Source organism: Suricata suricatta, chromosome 1, assembly GCF_006229205.1.
Source record: "Suricata suricatta isolate VVHF042 chromosome 1, meerkat_22Aug2017_6uvM2_HiC, whole genome shotgun sequence".
Lineage (NCBI taxonomy): Eukaryota > Metazoa > Chordata > Mammalia > Carnivora > Herpestidae > Suricata > Suricata suricatta.
The window spans coordinates 37699124-37720087 of record NC_043700.1 but is presented as its reverse complement, the minus strand read 5'-3'; the positions used below and the strand labels follow the sequence as shown (position 1 = coordinate 37720087).

General features: G+C 38.2%; 1 protein-coding gene across 4 annotated transcripts in view; it reads right to left on the bottom strand.

Moving 5' to 3' along the window:
- The window catches only part of CSGALNACT1 (chondroitin sulfate N-acetylgalactosaminyltransferase 1), a 252405-nt gene that overhangs the window by 120399 nt on the left and 111042 nt on the right, over positions 1-20964 (bottom strand). Inside the window, exon 1 of one of the 4 annotated variants that reach the window (XM_029936852.1) lies at positions 10343-10372. The exons of the other annotated variants lie outside the window; for them this stretch is intronic. The gene's annotated coding sequence lies outside the window, so the exon portion shown is untranslated. Of the gene's footprint in view, positions 1-10342; positions 10373-20964 lie in introns of those variants that run through there. 4 annotated transcript variants of the gene reach the window in all.

Here is a 20964-nt window from a genome sequence, read left to right as displayed (position 1 = left end):
CACAATGAAATGTCAGACAGGTAAGAGCGCCTCCAAGAATATCCACCCACAGGTGAGATAGTTCAGCAACAAGCAGGTAGCATGGTCTAGGTTAAGCTACTGGCAATTAAACCAATTTAAACTGCCTGATGCCCAAATCCAACAGATTCAGAAGCAGTCACCTGAATAGGCAAAATGTAACCCAGATTAAGACTGAATTGTAATTTTAAAAATATTAGGCTTAGGGAGTTTCTAAAAATAAAAGTAAATTATACAGAGAAATCATCTTTGGCTCCAGAGACCTTAATCAAATGCAAAGTCTCATCTTCTTGATAACAATTCAGAGAAACAATCACACTGCCTTCCTCCATCGCTATCACTTAAAGTTCAGTGTAGTTTTGCAAACTGTTCACACACTGAAATGTAGGCCTGTGTGGGAAAACAGGCCGGAGGCTGCCGTCTTTAGAAAGGCCAATTTGCAAGGTTGGCCCTTGGCTGGCATCTGGGAATTTGGCCCTTGAAAACTTCTCTATACTGATATGAACAGTTCCCTGACTGATCAGGTTGTTCTGCTGTGCCCAGGCTGTTGGTATAAACAGTGTGATTTATGGTGAACACCTGTTTCCTTTCTAAGCACCTGGAATTTTAGTAGGGGTTACTAGGCAGAGAATGCCTACATGACCATCCCCCCCAGTAAAAACCCTAAACTCTGAGTCTCAAGTGGGCTTCTGTTGGCAGAAATAGTGCAGATAGGTGGCTGCATTTTGCAGTATTAGGAAGGGTGCATTCTTTGCAACCTTTCACAGAGAGAGCATAAGAAGTCTGCACATGGATACCTCCAGACTCCAAGACCTGTGTCTTTTCCCCTTACATCGGGCTGTGTCATTGGAATCCATTTTAGCCATACGGGAGCTATATGGTGATCCTGTGAGTCCTTCTAGTGAATCTCCACATGTGTGAATGGTCTTGAGGATCCCCAAAACAAGGCTTAAAATAAAGTACTAGCTCTTATTGAGTAAATATTTTGTGCTTGTTAATTTTTCTAATAGGGAAAGTAGATTTCCATCATTAAATGCAAACTACATTATAACCTGACACTGCTAATGTAATGGGTTTTCTATTACGGAGACATGACTGTAACTTTTTTACAGGTTTTTTGCTGCTATTTGGTTTATGGGGGAAAATATTTTGGTGACTACAAGGACATGGCTGTCAAACTATAGATTTAGACAGAGCCCAAATAATAAATCTGCTCCTTGCCAGAGGCAACAAAATGAAGCAAAGCAGACAGCTGAGATATGTGCTACCACCAAGGAGACTAAGATTTTATTTCTCTAATTCAATCTTAAGAAAAATATAATTGAGTAGGATTTATTTCCACAACTTTTTAAAAATAGTTTAAAAGATACTAGGAAAAATTATCACTAAGTAATTTTTATTACTGAAATGCTGAACATAAACATAAAAACGCAGATGTTTAAAGTAATAAGAATACAAAATTAAAATTTTTTTCTCCAATAGTGAAGAAAAAAAACTATAGCGCTTCCTAATAGCTCTGAAAGAAGAAAACTGTAGGGGTTTCCCCCCCACCTTTTTGAAATATATAAAACTAAACCAAAGCTGACCTCAAACAAACATGCACCTGGGCTAGTGACTTTCTTTTTTAAAAACCACTCTGATGTTACAAATTCTAGATGAAACTGGCTTATCCAAATATTTCATCACATTTCTAGGGAAATATGGAATATGGCCCTGTACCTATGCTGCGAGAATACCAGTGGTAGATTGATAAAAGTTAAAAGCAGATAAAAGTTCAAACACTTTTGGCACAGAATTTTGACTGTCTATACTGTAGGTCTGATCCATCCTGCTGGGACACTATGGACACACAGCCTCATCCTCCAAATGGAGGCTGTGTATGTATCTAAGAAGTAAGAAAAGCCCACTGAGAAGACAACAATTAAACAGACTATAACTTATAGAAGGGACTTTAGGCCTCTTTCCTTTAAAAGAGAAAAGCTTTCAAAGACAAGATGGGGGCACCAGGGAAGAAACCAGCCCATTCTTTCAGTTGCTATTTTTCAGTAACTTAGTTCCTAGGATGAGAATTGAGCCACATCCTCACAGAGATTCCAGGGGTAGGAATGAAGCAAGGCCACTCCCATATCAGCCCTAAAGCTGAAAATACGTATTTTTCCCAATGAAACAGTTAAGGTTTTATTTCTGGACCTGACTGACCAAAAGTTGAGCCTCCCCTGTTCAAGGAGTCCCATTCACAGTAGTTAAATGATCACCATATTTGATATCTCCTCTGCTTTAGCAGGATGTAGGATATTCTCTTGATTGAGTAGAGATGAAAGCAATGGAATGAAATCTCAGAAAATAAAAGACTTTTCTACAGAACAATTAACATTTCATTGAAGATTTAATAAATCCATAGATAAGAATTTCATAGAGAATGAGATTGTATGAATTGTCTCAGACTTAACCTAGAAAAGCAGGTCTCTTCCTATGACCCTAGTTTTTTTCTTTGGTAATAACTGATGCTGAGAAAATATAAAATGGCACCACTGATTGTGCCAACGGAGTTAGTGGACGGCACGGGTGCTGACAGCACAGACTGCCTTTTTACTCCCTTTCAAGGCCCACTACAGGGCTCCCAACATAATAGACATTCAGTGAATGTTTCTGGATTAATGAAATGAGTATATTAAATAGGTAAGGTAGTAAAACAAAAGAGGAAAAAAAAACTTGAAGGAGTAAATGAGTCAAACTATCAGAATAAACTACAATAATACACTTTTTCTACCCAAAGTCTCCAGGCAGTCAAGAATGGAAGATCTGAGGAATAGATATGACAATCTAATTTTTCTATAATAATTTAACAAAACACACAAATGCAAATAAACAAGACACACAGTATATAAATTGAAAGTTTAGTTATGGAGTATGGTAGAGTTTGAAATGTAAATACCCCAGAAAAATTCAGGATATATAGTTGCCATAGGATTCGCTCAAATTGGTATAGTGTTTTTCTCTTAATTTAACACAATAAAAAAATTTATAAGTAAGCAAAGAAAGGCTCAATATGTTTTAAATATTTAATTCAATTATACAAATATATGTATGTGGATAAATTCACTACACTTACTTTTTAGTATTCTATCCAATTTCTGTATTCACTGATATTAAACATATTTCTTTAAATATATTAAAATATTTAAGTATATTTTGATAAGTGAGTTAAACATAGCTTAAATGTATGCCTATGGCTTGTGTTTTAATATTATTATTTCCTTTGTTTCCTTCCCAAAAATGGGAATGAAATGCTCACATGTCCGTCTTATTCTTGCTATAGCAATCAATCTTTGTGGAAGCTGCTGACCACACACAAATCATCAGATGCTATCCTTCCTAACAATAGCTCTGCCTTTACCTCAGATATCAAGGAATCTGTGAACATGAACCTCAACAGAACTGTTAGAACAGCTATGCCACATAACTCTCCACTGAAATAGGGGAGTATCATTAAGATTTACGGGTTGGTCATAAAGCCAAACTAGAATTTTCTTAACCAAACATGCCACCAAACCATTTAGAAACAGATGCTGGGAATATCCTCTGGTGGCACACAGCAACATACGTTCTCCCAGGTCTGTACTCTTGTGAACAATCATTCATGGGACTATCTGGAGCAGAGGACAAGTACTCCTGTTACAGAGTTACTAGAAAGAAGTGTAACAAAAACTAGCCTGCATGAAACCCCTACTTCCCTACGCTTCCATAGAATAGTTGGTTAAACTATTCTACTGGCCCCTAAATAAGTTTGGGTTATGTTTACCGAGTGTGGTTATGGCCATCAACTGTGAGCCATCCAGAAACTATGTGTCAGAGCGACATTTGTCTAAGCGTGGCTTCCTGCTCAAACTTAATCCGTTTAGCAAAGGGGAAAAAGAAGTAGTAGCTCCATTTCCATAGAGATGCTCCCTCTCCCCTGCCTGGCACCGTCTTCCTATGGCATGAAAATCACATTTGCCTTGCAGGACAGAGTTAACCCCTATGCTCTCTCTTCTCCGTATGTTCTCCAAGCATCTCTCACCATGAAGTCCTTATGAAACATATACATACCTGAACGACAATGCACAGCAACATACCCCAGACTATAACTGTAATTCTTTTAGTTTCTACTGTGTTATAGTGACCTAAAGCAAATGGTCAGAAACTGGCCTTTTGGGACATGAACAGATACTTAAACACCAATATTAACAGCAGCATCATTCACAGTAGCCAAAACAGAGAAGCAACTCAAATGCCCATCGACAGATGAATGAATAAACCAAAGACGGTATATCCATACAATGGAATGTTATTCAACTTCAAAAAGGAAGGAAATTCTGGCATATGCTACAGCACGGATGCACTCTGAAGGCATGCCAAGTACAATAAGTCAAACACAAAAAGACAAATATACTGGATGCTTCCACGTATAGAAGTCACCTAGAGCAGTCAAAACCGCAGAGACTGGAAGTAAAATAGTAGTTGCCAAGGGATGGAGGGAGGCAAGAATGGGATTACTGTTTAATGGGTTTTGCAAGTTAAAAAGAGTTCTGTGTATGGATGGTGATGATGATTCCACAATTATGGAAATATACTTAATGACACTGAACTCAAGTGAACAACTGTATACTTTAAAACGGTTAAGATGGTAAATGTTATGTGTATTAATTTTTTAACATTTATTTTTTAATTAGAAAATTTGGGGGGCCACTTGTGTGGCACAGCCAGTTAAGTGTCCAACTCTTGATTTGGGCTCAGATGATCTTACAATTTGTGAGACGGAGCCCCGGGACAGGCTCTGTGCTGACAGTGTGGGGCCTGCTTGGGATTCTCTCGCCCTTTCTCTCTGCCCTTCCCCTCCAATATATAAATAAATATTTTTAAAGGTTCTCAAAATAGTTTAAATGATAGTTTATTATACATATTTTACCATAATTTTTAAAAAACTAATGCTGTAATATACCAAAACCATCTAATTGTATACTTCAAATAGTTGCTTTGTAGGATATATTAACTTCTCAGGAAAACTTCTTTTAAAAAAAGAAAAAAATGGCCCTTCTCATGTGACAAATTCCCAATCTCTTTCAATCCATAGCAACTGATGGCCCGCCAGAGGCAAGGCTGTACTTAATGAATTGATTCCTACCAGATACTGCAGATAAGTACAGATGGCCAGACTCAGGGTACTGAAAGGGACTAGACAAAGCTTCTGCTTTTCTCTCCACTGACCTTCATCTACTCCTTGCTTATCATGCAATTATTTATATAGCCCTGCTAACTTGTTAATGAAATAGTATCTTCAAAGTTGTCTTGATCTCTATCCAAATTCAGAAGAAAACTAAAAAACTAAACTCATTGCTCTTTGCAAAGAACTCTAAATCCGACCAAGCTGAGGTCTTGCCTCTATAACTAAGGCCCCTGCGTCAGTGCCACATCAACAACCAGGGTGCCGGCTGCTCTTGTGGCATCACGAAGCCAATGAACTAGAAAGATGCTCTTCCCAGACGGAGCAGAGAGGAGTTGAATCATCAGAGGGCACTTCCCTAGAAATACCTGACAGTGATTTTCCAAAAACATCTTCTGAAAACTCATTAGTGCCTCAAAGTAGACTCTCCTGGTATAATTACACCTAAGAATATAAGAGATACAAAAAGATATCCTAGTCTAACTGGCTAAAAAAAAAAAAAGTTAAGTGAAGGTTCCGTGATGCCAAAGGATGAATAATAAAATAAAAGCGCTGCTTTGCTGAAAGTCTGCTCATCACTTACTGGGGTATTTTTTTTAATATACATATTTTTCTTTTTAGAGAGAAAGAAAGCATGAGCAGGGGAGAAGAGCAGAGGGAGAAAGAGAGAATCCCAAGCAGGCTCCATGTTCAGGCCCAATGCGGCCTCAATTCCACATCCCTGGGATCATGACCTGAGCTGAAATCAAGAGACAGGGGCTCAACTGACTGAGCCACCCAGGCGCCCCACTTGCTGGGTTTTTTGAAGTTTAACACACTTGTACCCAAATAAGAGACAAGTAAATTCTCTTACTCTTTATTTATGGTTCAAGCCTGGTCATTTGGAATCAGAAATGCAGTTAGGTATTTAGCTGAATACAGCGTAATATACTTTAGGGACTTTCACTTATTCAAGAATAATAATTTTAGGGGTGCCTAGTGGTTCAATCTGTTAAGCATCCAACTTCGACGTAGTTCATGATCTCACAGTTCCCTGAGTTTGAGCCCCGCACTGGGCTCTGTGCTGACAGCTCAGAGCCTGGAGCCTGCTTCAGATTCTGTGTCTCCCTCGCTCCCTGCCCCTCCCCCCACTCGTGCTCGCACGTGCGCTCGCGCTCTCTCTCTCTCTCTCTCTCTCTCTCTCTCTCCCTCTCAAAAATAAATAAACATTAAAAAAAGGTTTTTAACAAAGGAATAACAAAGGAATAATAATTTTAAAACTTCTGGGAAAAAAGAGAGATAGATCACCAATATGCACAATAAATTTTAACTAATAAGTACTACTAAGAACTGAAGAAAAAAAGCAACATTACATAAAAACGGAAGCAGGGCAAGACAGCAGCTGTCTGACCCTGAGGGGGTGGGATGCGTTCCCAGAGCGATCACGGTGATGGCGGGAGACGCCGGCAGAGCAGGTACATTTTCCAAGCACTATATTAAGAAATTCACACGTACGATTTAACACATTGCCCACACCAACTCTGTCTGGCTGAAAGTCTGGAAGTAGACCATCACAGGACTGAGTGTGAAACATTTCAAGTAAATGGTGATCTGGAGTATATTTCAATCAAACCATACTCAACACTAATCACTTATTTTTTAAGCTTATTTATTTATTTTGAGAGAGAGATCAACAGTGTGAGAGGGGGAGGGGCAGAGAGAAAGGGAAAAGGAATCCCAAGCAGGATCCGCACTGTCAGCACAGAGACCAAAGCAATGCTCAAACCACGAGATTGTGACCTGAGCCGAAATCAAGAGTCAGATGCTTAACTGACTGAGCCACCCCGGGGACCCTCTAGACAAATCATTAAAAATTAGAAGAGCCAACTTTCCCATCTCATTACAACTGGATTTTTCCTCTAGAAAGGCAAATTTGAGTTCCAATAATTCTGGCACTTTTTCTAATGCTTAATAAATATTAGAGAATAAATTAGACAATAATAATAAAGTATTAGAATAAATAAATGTGTGAATAATAAAGCTACTTTGTCACAAATTCCAATGTTGAATATCATACCAACCATGATCCTAAACTCATGATTCACGACAAACTAAAAAATGTGTTACCTTTTCAATATATTCCAAAAACTTGCTACTAGTAGTTTTTCCTCAAATATTAATTTTTAAAAATATTTTGTAAGATACATTAAAAATTTACACATGCATGGGGCACCTGGATGGCTCAGTCAGTTAGGTATGTGACTTTGGCTCAGGTCATGACCTCCCAGTCTGTGAGCTGGACTCCTGCACTGGGCTCTGTGCTGAGCGCTCCCAGAGCCACATTCAGATTCTGTGTCTCCCTCTCTCTCTGCCCCTCCTCTGTTCACACTGTTCTTCTGTCTGTCTCTCTCTCTAAAACAATAAACAAACATTAAAAACAATTCATACATGCAAATATACTTTCATGTAAATTTATTTTAATTCTATCAAAATGATACATGCACATAATTTAAAAATCAAATGGTACTACGAAGCAAGCAATTAAAAACCGTTGTCCTTTGCCTTCCCCATCCTCCTCCCCTTCAGTCCCAGTGACCAAAGGCAATCACTTTCAAGCCTTCTGGCTATTTCTTTCAGTATTTACCTTCATATTTTAGCTAATATTCTCCAGCTGCTGTTTCTTACCCATTTTTAATGTCTACTGGCTTCCTATGGTAGAAGATGAAAATTTAGTTTCACACATACTTCACACCTCCTACACGTAGTTCCTCTGCTCCCTCACCAAAATCCTCTCAATTTAACTATACCACAATTTCTGGTTACAAAAATACTCAGTATTTGTATTACATTATTACATCTGTTTAAATATTGTTTATAACTGAGCCCAATAGTATTGTGCTGGGCAATAGTATACTACAATTAAATTTCATTTCTGCTACAACTTTTTGTTTTTCCTGGTGTTAATTACCTCACTTTTTCATTTGCTTATTTATTTTTTAATATATCTAACTCTAAGACAGAACTAGAAAACTCATCCCATCACAGATAAGCACCTTAGGCGATCTTTCTTATTGTTTGTTCCCATCTCTCCCGGCCGCTCCACCCTCCTGTCCAATCTAGAAATGTTGTCCTCCAGATCTAACCAGTGATACCATGTGTCATTTCTCTTTACCTCCCATCATGGAACTTCCCCCACTTCCCTCCTAGTTCCTGCATAATTCTTGGCTTATTTTTTCACCTCAGTAGAGCACCTCCTCCAGGAACTACCCAAGAAAACACACACGAGAGACCAATTTTTGAGACTTTGTATATCTGTCTGAAAATAGTCTTATTCCACGCTTGCATTTGGTTGACAATTTGACCAGGTATAGGATTCCAGATTGGAGATGATTTCCCTTCAGATTTAGAAGGTATTTATATGAGGTTCCACTACTACAGTTGAGAAGTCAGATATCAGCCTGCTTCCCAAGCTTCTGTATGTGACGTACTTTTTTCTCTGTGAAAACTGTTAGAAAAAAATTTTTTTTAAATTTACTTTATTAGATGTGTCTGGAAATGGTCTTTTTTTATTCATTGTGCTGGGCAATTAATGTACCCTTTCCATATGGAAATTTATGTCCCTAGACTTTGGAAAAGTATTCTGTAACATTCTTCTATAAATTTTTTCCTTGCATTTCCTCTATTTTCTTTCTAAAATGCATATTAGTCAGATTTTGGACTTCTGAAAAGAAGCCTCTTTATTTCCTCCTCTCTTCTCTCATGTTTTCCATCTCTGTCTTTTCATTCTATTTTATGGGTAGTGTCATCAACATTCCAACATTTCACTGAATTTTAACTTCCACAATCCTATTTTAATTTCCAAGCCTTCTTTCAAAAATCTTTTCTAATCTCTTAAAGAATGTCAATTATAATTATTTGAGTTATTTTCCCCCTCTCTGCTCTTCCCTGTTTCCTGTGAGTCTCTTTTCCTAATTGCTTATTCGTTTTTATTCCATTTGTTCGTGTCACAGATGGCCCTCAAGTATGTGGTGTCCATTGTGAGGTGTCAAAACCTCAACTTACATGGCATGACTGGGATGGGAGGGACCCAGCCATTTTATGGGAGGACTCCAGAAGTCTTTCAATAGGTCAGTTTCCCAGCAAAGAATCCTCAAATCCTCTAATTCAGGAATGAAGAACTATGCACCTGATTGTCCTCAGTGCCCAGAAAGGAAATAGTACCTTTCCATGTAGATGTTTATAGGAGACTCCTGTTTTCTCTAAGGTATCTTATCCATACTATCATCTGTATCTGCTATTTCCAAGTCCACAGCTTTTCCAGCCTCCGTTCCCTAGAAAATATATGTACCAAGGTATTTGTCCAGCCACCTGGCATGAAAGAGGTCTAACTACTCCTTGTTTGGGCTTTCCACCCAACACCAGTTTTTGGCCTCACCCTTCATACCTCTATTCTGGCATAACTTGTGGTTCCAAGTTTCTGGTCCTGACCACAAATCAACGTCTTCAGGCTAGTTTCCCTGCTCTGTGGGCACTTGACCTTCAGTTTTCTCTCCTCCACTAATTCAATTCCTATTTATCCATTGCTTTCCATCTTCCAAAAATGTGTTGATATCCCTCACCTACCAAGCTGCATCTCCCATTTTCTTTGTCCATGTGGATTTATACCTTTTTTAATTGTTACCTATTATTTTGGGTGGTCTCAGGGAACAGAGGTAAACAAGTGTGTTCAAACTGCCATGCAGAGCCATAAGTTAAAAAATTTTTTCATCACACACCAAAAAAATTAGGTTAGAAGTCTTGTTTAAGAGAACAGCATTTGGTCATACCTTGGCAAATGTATTAGGTTCCATTTTTGAGACTATAAATCATAACTTACAGACGACATGGAGAAAATTCAGGTGGCTAAGAAGCAGTAATTAGAGGACTTGCAAACTGACTTAAAAGAAGAAGCTAAACAAACATATTTGAATATACCATGAAAAGAGGCTGGTGGGGGATTTCGTAATCAAGTAGATGATGGATTATTATAGACACAAGATAGTTGGCCCAATTTCCTTGTTTCCATTTGAAACAGAATAAGAAAATGGACTTAAGACATAGCATAAGGAAAACTCACTGACAGTGAAGTATATTAAATATTACCAGGAGAGGGTATGGAGGTTTCTTTTCCAGAATTATATTAAAAGTGAGGACAATCCACTTCTTAGAGGTAAATATTCTGCACTAGATGACATCTTAAATTCCTTCCAGCTGTATGCTTCTTTTCTTTCCAACAGACCTGTATGAAGAAAATAATACCACTATGCCAAGCTGCTTCTTTTTTTCCCCCCTGAATAGAAAGAGTCTTCTGGGAATAAGAAAGATTATATCTAAAGCAAGTTCAGCTCAACTTCAAGATTCGCACTTGCATGTTCCAATAATTTTAGTGAAATTAAAGATTGGCCTGCTATACATTAAAAGCATGACTACATTTACAATGTGGGTAGCACTTCAATACTGAGACAAACATTATTACTGCTGAAGTGTTAGATTTTGTTTTACAGTAAGCTGCAATTTAAAAAAGTATTAGTTTCACCATATAAAAAGAATCATAGAATACAGTCAAACTACAGCTAAACAGAATGCTTATCAGACCAGAAGATAAAGTATTTTTAATTTCCTAAGCATCTTTGAAAATGTACTGACCAAAAACATGATGGTGGGTAGTAAGGGGCCACCAGGAGGAACAGAAGACGAAGTTCTTAGGATGGCTAGAAGGCACCTCGTGAGGTCACGGCAGAGGCTCAACCACATGAGGCCCCGCCTCCACGGTGTGCTTGATTTCTATGTTGCTATCATTAAAGAAATATGGGCTGGGGTCTATTTTTGTTTTTAGTACAGCGGTTCAAGCCCACCTCACACCACGTACAAGAATCTACTCCAGGTAGGCTGAAGACCTAAGTATGTGAGACAAATCAAAACCATTTAGGAAAAAAGAGCAAGACCACTGATTAGGAAACGATTTCTTAAATAAGATAGAAAAAGCACTAACCAAAAATACAGATCAATAAAAATTTTTTTAAATCTGTTTTTTAAAAGATATCCTAAAAGAAGTAAAAAGGAAAGTCACAGAATGGTAGAAGATGTTTGCAACATATACATGGGACAGATAATCTGAATCCAAAACACACGTTTAAAGAAATGCCACAAATCAAAAAGGAAAAGATAACCCAACAGCAAAGAAGAAATACCAAGGGCCAACTGACATGTAAAAATGAGTTCAACTTCATTAGTCATTAGCAAACTGTAAACAAACTATAATAAGATCACTCTATACTCATCAGAAAAACAATTTTTTTAACTTGACAATATGTTACATAAATTGGTGCAGCTCCTTTAGAAAACTGTTTGACAGTATCTAATAAAGTTGGAAGATACACATGCTCTATGACCATCAGTTGCACTCCTCAATATATACTTAGCAGACATATGAGTACATATTTATCAGGATACCTGTATAAGAATGTTTCTAGCAGCATTCTTTATATAATAGTGAAAATTGGAAGCAATTCAGATGTCCATGAATTGTAGACTGGCCAAATAAATTATCATATATTCACACAGTGGACTATTTTACAGCAATTAAAATGAAGGACCTATGCTTCATGTAATCATGGGAATGAATCTCATAAAAATGAAATTAAGCAAAAGAAGCCAGGCACAAAGGAATGACTCTACTTAAATATGATTCTGTATTATGATTCCACTTAAATTAAATTTTAAAAAGTCATTAGGAATCTATACTTAGGAGGTGAAACTACAAATAAATCCAAGGATAGAGGTCACGCTGGGGTGAATTGGGGCACTGTGATTGGGAAGGTGTGCAGGAGAGCTTCTATCCCACTGGCAGGATCCTGTTTCTTAATCTGGACAGTAGGTTACAGAGATATTTGCTTTAAATAATTCTGTTGTGGGGCGCCTGGGTGGCTCAGTTGGTTAAACGTCTGGCTTCAGCTTAGGTCATGATCTCATGGTTCGTGGGTGTGAGCCCTGCATTGGGCTCTGTGCTGACAGCTCCGAGCCTGGAGCCTGCTTCAGATTCTGTGTCTCCCTCTCAGTCTCTGACCCTCCCCTGCTCGCACAGTCTCTGTCTCTCAAAAATAAATAAAAACCATTAAAAATTTTTTTAAATAAATAATTCTGTTGTCTGTACATTTATGTTGTTATGTGCTTTTTTATTTTTACTAGATTTTATTTCAAAATTTAAGTAGGTTAGGAAAACAAACAGAGCATACATAAAGCAGATACTCTGGCTCCTTATCCCACACAAAGTAACTAATGTTAACATTTGATGTGTGTCCTTCCAGATGCACCTACATGCCTTCTTATAACTTAAAAAAGAAAAACTACTAAAAAAAAACTATTAAGAAGGAATCCAAAATGGAATAATGCAATACCAAGTCCATTGCAGAAGTGTTACAGTGAGATGTCAATGTACTCCCTTCTCATCTGAGTGAATACAAATTTCAATGACACTCCTAGAACCCATAAGCAAGGTCACAGGATACAAGGTAACAGACAAACGCCAATTACTTTCCTATATACAAGCAACAAGCAAGTGGAATTAGAAATTAAAAGCACAATACCACTTTCATTAGTATTCCAAAACATAAAATACATAGGTATAAATCTAATAAAATATCTAAAAGATCTATGTGAAGAAACCTACAAAACTATAATCAATGAAATCAGAGTTAAATAAATGGAAACATATATTATATTTATGGTTAGGAAGCCTCAATATTGTCAAGATGTCAATTCTTCCCAACTTGATCTATAGACTTAATGCAATTCCAATAAAAATCCCAGCAAATTATTTTGGGATATTGAAAACTGATTCTAAGTTTGCAACAGAGAGGCAGAAAACCTAAAATAGCCAAATTGATATTGAAGGGAAAAAAACAAAGTTGGAAGACCGATACTATCTGACTTCAAGACTTAGTTTACAACTACAGTAATCAAGACAGTGCAGGATTGGTCAAAGAATAAACAACTAGATCAATGAAACAGAATAAAGAGCCTAGAAATAGGCTCACATAAATATAGGCGACAGAGGAGTAAAGGCAAAACAATGAAGAGAGTCTTTTCAATAAATGGTGCCAGAACAACCTGACATTCACATGCAAAAGATGAATCCAGACACACCCTTCACAAAAATTAACTTGAAATGGATCACAGACCTAAATGTAAAATGCAAAAACTGTAAAACTCCTCAAAGGAGAAAATCCGATGAACTTGGGCTTGGCTATGACATTTTAGATTCAACTCCGAAGGTACAATCCATTAAAGAAATAATAGAGGAACTAAACATCATTAAAGTTAAAAACTTCTGCTCCACTAAAGACAATACCAAGAAAATGAGAAGAAAAGCCACCGGCTGCAGAAAATATTTTTTTAACTCAACAAGAAAACTAAAAAATCTGATTAAAACGTGGGCCAAAAGCCTTAACAGACACCTTGCCAATAAAGATACACAGATAGCTATTTGCTGATTTAGCATATGAAAAGATATTCTACATCAAATGTCATCAGAGAAATGCAAATTAAAACAAGGTACTACTACACATGTGTAAAAATGGCCATAATCTCAAATACTGACAACACCAAATGCTGGAGAGGAACAGGAACTCCCATTCAACGCTGGAGTGAATGCAAAATGGTACAGTCACTTTAGAAGACAGTTTGATAGTTTCTTACAAAAAATAAACATTCTCTTACCACAATATACAGTAACTGTGCTCCTTAGTATTTACCAAAAGAATTGAAAACTTTTGTCCACGTAAGAGTTTGCACAAGGATAGATACAGATGTTTTATTCAGGACTGCCAGAACTGGGAAGCAACTGAGATGTCCTTCAATAGGCGAATGGATAAACAAAGGTCTATACAATAGAATATTATTCAGGACTGAAAAGAAATGTGGTATCAAGCCATGAAAAGACATGGAAGAAATTTAAATACATATTACAAAGTGAAAGCATCCAACCTGAAAAGACTACATACTGTAGTATGATTCCAACTATATGACATTCTAGTAAAAAAAAAATGAAGATAATTAAAAGATCACTACAGGGGGGATGGATGCTGAGGGATAAATTGGTGGAGCACAGAAGATTTATGGGCAATGAAAATAGTCTGTATGAAAAAAGTAATCTGTATCGTACTATAAAGATGCACACAAGTCATTATACATTTGTTAAAACCTAAAGAACATATAATGCCAAGAGTGAACCCTAATGCAAACTGTAGACTTTGGGTGATAAGAAAGCATCAATGTAGGTTGATCAGTTGTAGTACATGTACTGCTCTGATGGAGATGTTGATAATGGGAAAGACTATGCCTGCATGGGGATAGAAGGTATATGGGAAACCTCTGTACCTTTAAGAAGAAGTCTTTACAATGTGATTATTCTTCTCAGAGAGCTGAGAAAATACTGCATCCACAAAATGAGTACAGGATGTTAAGGGGGAAAAATAATCACAGAATAAGAAAGGAATGCACAAACAAGAATTTTTTAAAAAAATCAATAAAAGGTTGGAAGATAAGACAGAGAACTTTCCAGAACACCAAAAAAAAAAAAAAAAAAAAGAAAAAGAAAAAGAAAGAAAGAAAAGAAAATATAGGCATCTGGAAAATAATTTCTAGTTTGTCCATTTGTCCATCATCTAACAGTAGTCCTAGAAAAAGTGAGCAGAGAAAGTATAAGACAATTAGGAAAGGAATGATGGAAAATAAACAAAATTTTGAATATCACCCACCTGAATAAAAGATGGGGCAATTTCAGAACTCCACACCAAAAGAGATTATTGTCAAGGCTCCCAAAGAGAAAGCATAGGCCAATTAGGAGGGCCAATTAGATGGATATGAGACTAAAATGGAGCAATGTCTCAAAGCTCTGAGGGAAAATAAATGTATTGATTTGTCAAACAAGTGGTATCAGTTTGGGTAACTTATAGTCAATGCACATGACAGAAGAAGTTGGGAGGAAAAGAGGGAGAAGAGCTAAAGGGAAGGACGGATGTGCTAAGACCTTCACCCTGTGGGTCCAGGACAAGTGATCCCCTCTAAAGGTGATGAAGCAAGATATAAAATTCTAACTATATTGCCTAAATTACAAAAATAGACAAACTAAGAATTGTGATCCAACTATGTTAGGTAAGGGAGGAGGGATGGAAAAGTATGGCAGGAAATGAATAGCCACGGTCCAAAACTGGTAAGTGAGGAGATAACCGTGTAAGCACAGAACATAAATATATGATGACAATTACTAGAAGAGGCAGTTACAGGAGCTAAAAGTGGTTCCCTCGGGCAAGAACCAACAGATATGGAGAGGAGTGAGGCAAGGAAAGGATTGCGTTTATTCTAAGACATTCTGTACTACTTGACTTTTTAACCATATGCATGAGTTACTTTGATAAAAATTTTAAAATGAAACTTTATTATAAAACACATTTATGACGTGGTTGTTGAGTTGCTGTTGCACGGAAGGTTGTGTGACTGGGAGATGGATGGTGGGGCCACCACCCAAGACAGCACTCAGGGAGAGAGCAGACTGTGAGACAACAGGAGAGTCTGATTGAGAACCTGCTGAGTTTGAGGTCCCTGTGGCAGGAAGAAATGACCAAACTGGACCAAACTGGACCAAGAGCTTAAGGGAAAGGTTTGGGCTGAAGGTGACAGTTTCACAGCCATTTGTCTGCTGGTTAGATAATGTCACGATTGTGAGAGATGCTTCCTGGTGGTGAGCTTAAGGGGTGGGCCAAGGAGGAAACCCTAGAGAACAGTTATGTCCAATGGAGGGGAGTCTGCAAGGGAGGACCTGGAGTGTGCAGTGGGATGGACACTGGTGGTTTGTCACTTTCTGTCTTCAGAAACTATCAGATGTAATAGAGAGGTCCACCTTAAAGGATCTAACTCCCAAAATTTTCGAGGTTTCACACGCTGCCCGTAAGTACTCTCTGACCTAAGTATCTGAAGTCTATCTACTAGACGAAAGCATAATTCCCACATACCTAATAAGGAACTAAAACCCTTACCACTGGCTCAACTGGAAACATCTGCAAGCAGTCAAATGCATCTCTGCAGTCAAGATGCTGTCCAGTACTCCTGACTATGCACTTCAGACTGTACTTGGCATGCTACAGGTGGTTAGGTTCCAGGGGCATTAGGAAGATCTGCTCACAAAATGAAGATTTATGGGCTCTGCCTAAAAATATGATATGACCGTTTTGTGGGAAACCGTCAACCTGATGTGTAAACTAACGCACACCAACTCCATTCTGCCCTTGGTAATTCGGCAGTGGGGGAGAGTCACAGAAATTGAAGAAGTAAAATGCTCATTTACATTTTGCCTCTGAAGTCCCATTTTATTTTTTTAATGTTTATTTATTTGGGGGAGAAAGTGAGGGGGGAAGGGGCAAGGAGACAGGGAGACAGAGGATCTGAAGCAGGCTCCACACTGGCAGTGGAGAGCCCGATGCGGGGCTCAAACCCAAAAACCATTGAGATCATGACCTGAGCTAATAAAATCTGATTCTCAACCGACTCCTCAGGAGGGAGCCTGGGTGACTCAGTTGATTGGGCACCCAACTCTTGATTTCAGCCCAGGTCATATCTCACAGTTCGTGAGCTTGAGCCCCATGTCAGGCTCCAGGCCGGCAATGTGGAGCCTGCCTGGGGCTCTCTCTCTCTTTCTCTCACTCTCTCCCTGCCCCTCCCCTGCTGGCTCACTCTCTCTCAAAATAAATAAACTTTAAAAAAATAAATAAAAACAGTCATCTGAAACGTGTATCCTGTAGTATATTTTTCTTTCAAAGATAAGAACAACAGAACATTGAAAGTTGTGCAAATAAGCATGAGCAACATCCTGCATTTACAAACTACATGAAAAGGAATATTTTATTAGTGAATGAAATCCTAATTTAACATGTGTTCTATTCCTTTCATCCTAGAAGTGGGGGAAAAGGCAACGATCAGCACTCACAAAATCCGATGGATCTGCCTTTGGAGTCAATTCAGAGTCAAGATTCAGGGTCACTGCACCACAGCGAGAGAGACTGCTCTCCGATAGAGTTGTTCTCTCGTCCATTTAACAAGCTGGCACATTACTCTGCATTTCTGAGACCGTTCTGTATGCAAGCTACTATCTGCTGCAAGCAGGCACAAACTAATAGATTCTCTTTTTTTCCAGGATAATTTCTTTAGTGCTAACACACAGAGCAACAATAGTCATATTAACGCACCAACTACCTTGAAGCAAATCTAACCTCAAAAAGACTTGGCAATTGTAAAGTCAATGCAGAGATTGAACCGGGTGCAGACATTTACAGTAAATCAGCTACAAAGTCACCTGTGGGCAGGTGCACTGTAAACAAACCTTGTACCACCACAGATGAAAATGATCATCTACCCAGAAAAAGTCTTAAACTGTCACTTGAACATCCTTCATAAAAGAAAAGTAAAATTAAATCCTAGAAAAGCATTCTCATATGGGCTAGTCCAGTGAAAGGGAACAGGTGAAACTGCTGAGGTGCCTGGGATTTCCTACTTATATCTTCTATAAATCTCATTTCTCTACCTTTAAAACATTTCACGAAACCATCAAGCGATCACTAATTTACTCCTTAATCAGAATTCCCTGCCTCCTTGGCCTCTCACTACAAAACTGCAGGAACCTCATCATCATCCCGCTTCCCTTCTGGTCTCTCTCCAGACTATTCTACAGCAGTCAGAGTGTACCTTTCAAAACTGAATGCAGGGGCGCCTGGGTGGCTCAGTGGGTTGAGCATCCGACTTCGACTCAGGTCATGATCTCACAGTCTATGGGTGCAAGCCCTGTGTCAGGTTCTGTGCTGATAGCTAGCTCATTAGCCTAGAGCCTGTCTTCAGATTCTGTGTCTCCCTCTCTCTCTGACCCTCCCCTGCTTGCTCTTGGTCTCTCTCTCAAAATAAAGACATAAAAAAATTTTTTTAACTGAATGCCGACTATGGTATTTTCCTTGCTCACAATTCTCCACTGTCATCCTGCACACTTAGAATAGATCTCTGAGTCCTTGCCGTGGCCCCCAGCCATGACCTGGCACCTAGCCTCATCCCACACCTCACACCCAACTACTCTCCCCTTCTTACCTGCTTTAGCCACAGTGACTTCCTTGCTGTTCTGGGAACACACCCAACATGTGAGATTTCTGTTCTTTTTCTAGAACATTCTCCTATAAGATATCCACAGGGCTTACCCCTCATTTCATTAAGGTTTTGCTCAAACGTCATACTCTCCATGAGATTTTCTTGACCATCCTGCCCTGAACAGCATCCCCTGTCATCTCTGTTCCCTTTCTTTGCTTCATTTTTCTTCTCACCAATTCTCAATGCCTGTTATTTTATTACATAGCTCTTTGTTACTGCCAGTTTCCTACTTTGGAATATAAATGCCAGGAAGGAAGGACGTCTGTTGTTCACCACTGTATCCCCATATGTAGAACAATATTTCACACATACTAGATACTCAATAAATTTGTGTTGAATAAAGGAATGAATAAAGAAAAAATAAAGTCCCACTTCTAATAATAAGTGCCTTTCTGATTAGGCAAGTCACTGGTCTCATCTCAGGGAAAAGGAACTTAAGATTCAATGGTTGCTAATATGCCTCACATTCTAAAACTCTAGGATTTCTTTAATAAGCTTATGACCACCACAAATGGTAAGCTACCATTTGATTAGTATATATCATGTTCACTATAAATGATATTAATAACTCAGGTGTACATTAAAACTATTAAAACACACACACATATATAGCCTGTGAGACAGGAACTTTTCCCTTCCCACCACTATCTGAGAAATTCGGTTTTTTTAATAATTAGGGATCCAAGAGTCCCTGTAGCTATGTAAGTTATACCATTAAGGTTTCCAGGTGGTTTCTGAACATTCTTATTTGTCTTATTTTTTAATGTTTATTTATTCATTCTGTGTGTGTGTGTGTGTGTGTGTGTGTGTGTGTGTGTGAGAAAGAGAGAGAGAGACAGAGAGAGAGAGAGAGAGAGAGAGAGAGAGAACACACAAGTGGGGGAGGGACAGAGAGAGAGGGAGACACAGAATCTGAAGCAGGCTCCAGGCTCCGAGCTGTCAGCACAGAGACCAACGTGGGGCTCGAACCCATGAAGTGTGAGAACATGACTGCAGCCAAAGTCAGACGTTCAACCAGCTGAGCCACCCAGGCACCCTGAGAACATTCTTGAAAAAAAGAATACGTAAATGCAGAAAAAAAGGAATATATGTAATTTAGAAAGTTAACATCAGTCAAAATTACACGTTTTACCCCATGTGGCTTTCCTATAGATTTTACTCTGAACTTGCAACACTTGTCTTTAGACTTTAAAATTGAGAACTATTTCTAGAAACTACACTACTCAATTGTTGACTCAATACCCAAATTATTAGTATCATGGTTATCCAAGACAAGAAAAATTCTTTCCATACTGACATTTAATCTAGAAACTGAAATGGAATAATGGGCAAATTTTAAATCTAATTCATTAAAAAAAATTGCTTTACCAAAAATGAGATTACATATATGCCACCAACATTCTTGTCAAGATATTTTGAAAAGAACTCTTTTTTGTTTCATGAAACAATTTACATAAAGGAATTTTCTCATTAGTCACCAAACCAAAACATTCTGAGCATGATTTGAAGTTTTCCAGAGGAAATCAGTTTCCAAATATTTGATACTCCTTGAACTATCTGCAATAAAGTAAATAATTCTGTTTTAATGCAATTGTGCCCTCGACATAAAAAAAAAGAGAAAAATCCTCAATTTTTAGTCCTCAGAGAACTTCAGAATGAAATTAAAATATTTCAATGCCTTATTTTAACAATATTAGTATGAAAAAGGAAAATTACAAACTAATCTCTTTCATGAGCACAGATATAAAACTGCCACTCAAAATTTAGCAAACTGAGGGGCGCCTGGGTGGCTCAGTCGGTTTAACCCTCCGGCTTCAGCTCAGGTCAGATCTCACGTTCGTGGGTTCAAGCCCCACGTCAGGCTCTGTGCTGACAGCTAGCTCAGAGCCTGGAGCCTGCTTCCGGTTCTGTGTCTCCTTCTCTCTCTGCCCCTCCCCCGCTCATGCTCTGTCTTTCTCTATATCAAAAATAAATAAAACATTAAAAAAAATTTAGCAAATTGAATCCAGCAATATATAAAATATCAAGTTGATTTTATCCCAGGTACTAAGCTGGTTTAACATGCTGAAATTAGGAATTTAATTTCTCACATTACTGGTATAAACAGAAAAATCATATCATCATCTCAATAAATGCAGAAAATATATTCAATAATATTCACTACTCATGATTTAAAACCCTAAGGAGGGGCGCCTGGGTAGCTCAGTCGGTTAAGCTTCCGGCTTCGGCTCAGGTCAGATCTCACGTTCATAGGTTTGAGCCCCGCATCGGGCTCTGTGCTGACAGCTAGCTCAGAGCCTGGAACCTGCTTCCGGTTCTGTGTCCTCCTTCTCTCTCTGCCCCTCCCTATCTCATGCTCTGTCTCTCTCTGTATCAAAAATAAATAAAACATTAAAAAAATTTTTTTAAACCCTAAGGAAAGCAGGAATAGAAGGTCACTTCATTCTCCTTTATTAGGTTATCTACTCTCTCCCAAAAATATCATAGGAAACATCATACTAAATGCAGAGAATTTCCCTTTGAAATTAGAAACAAGGGTG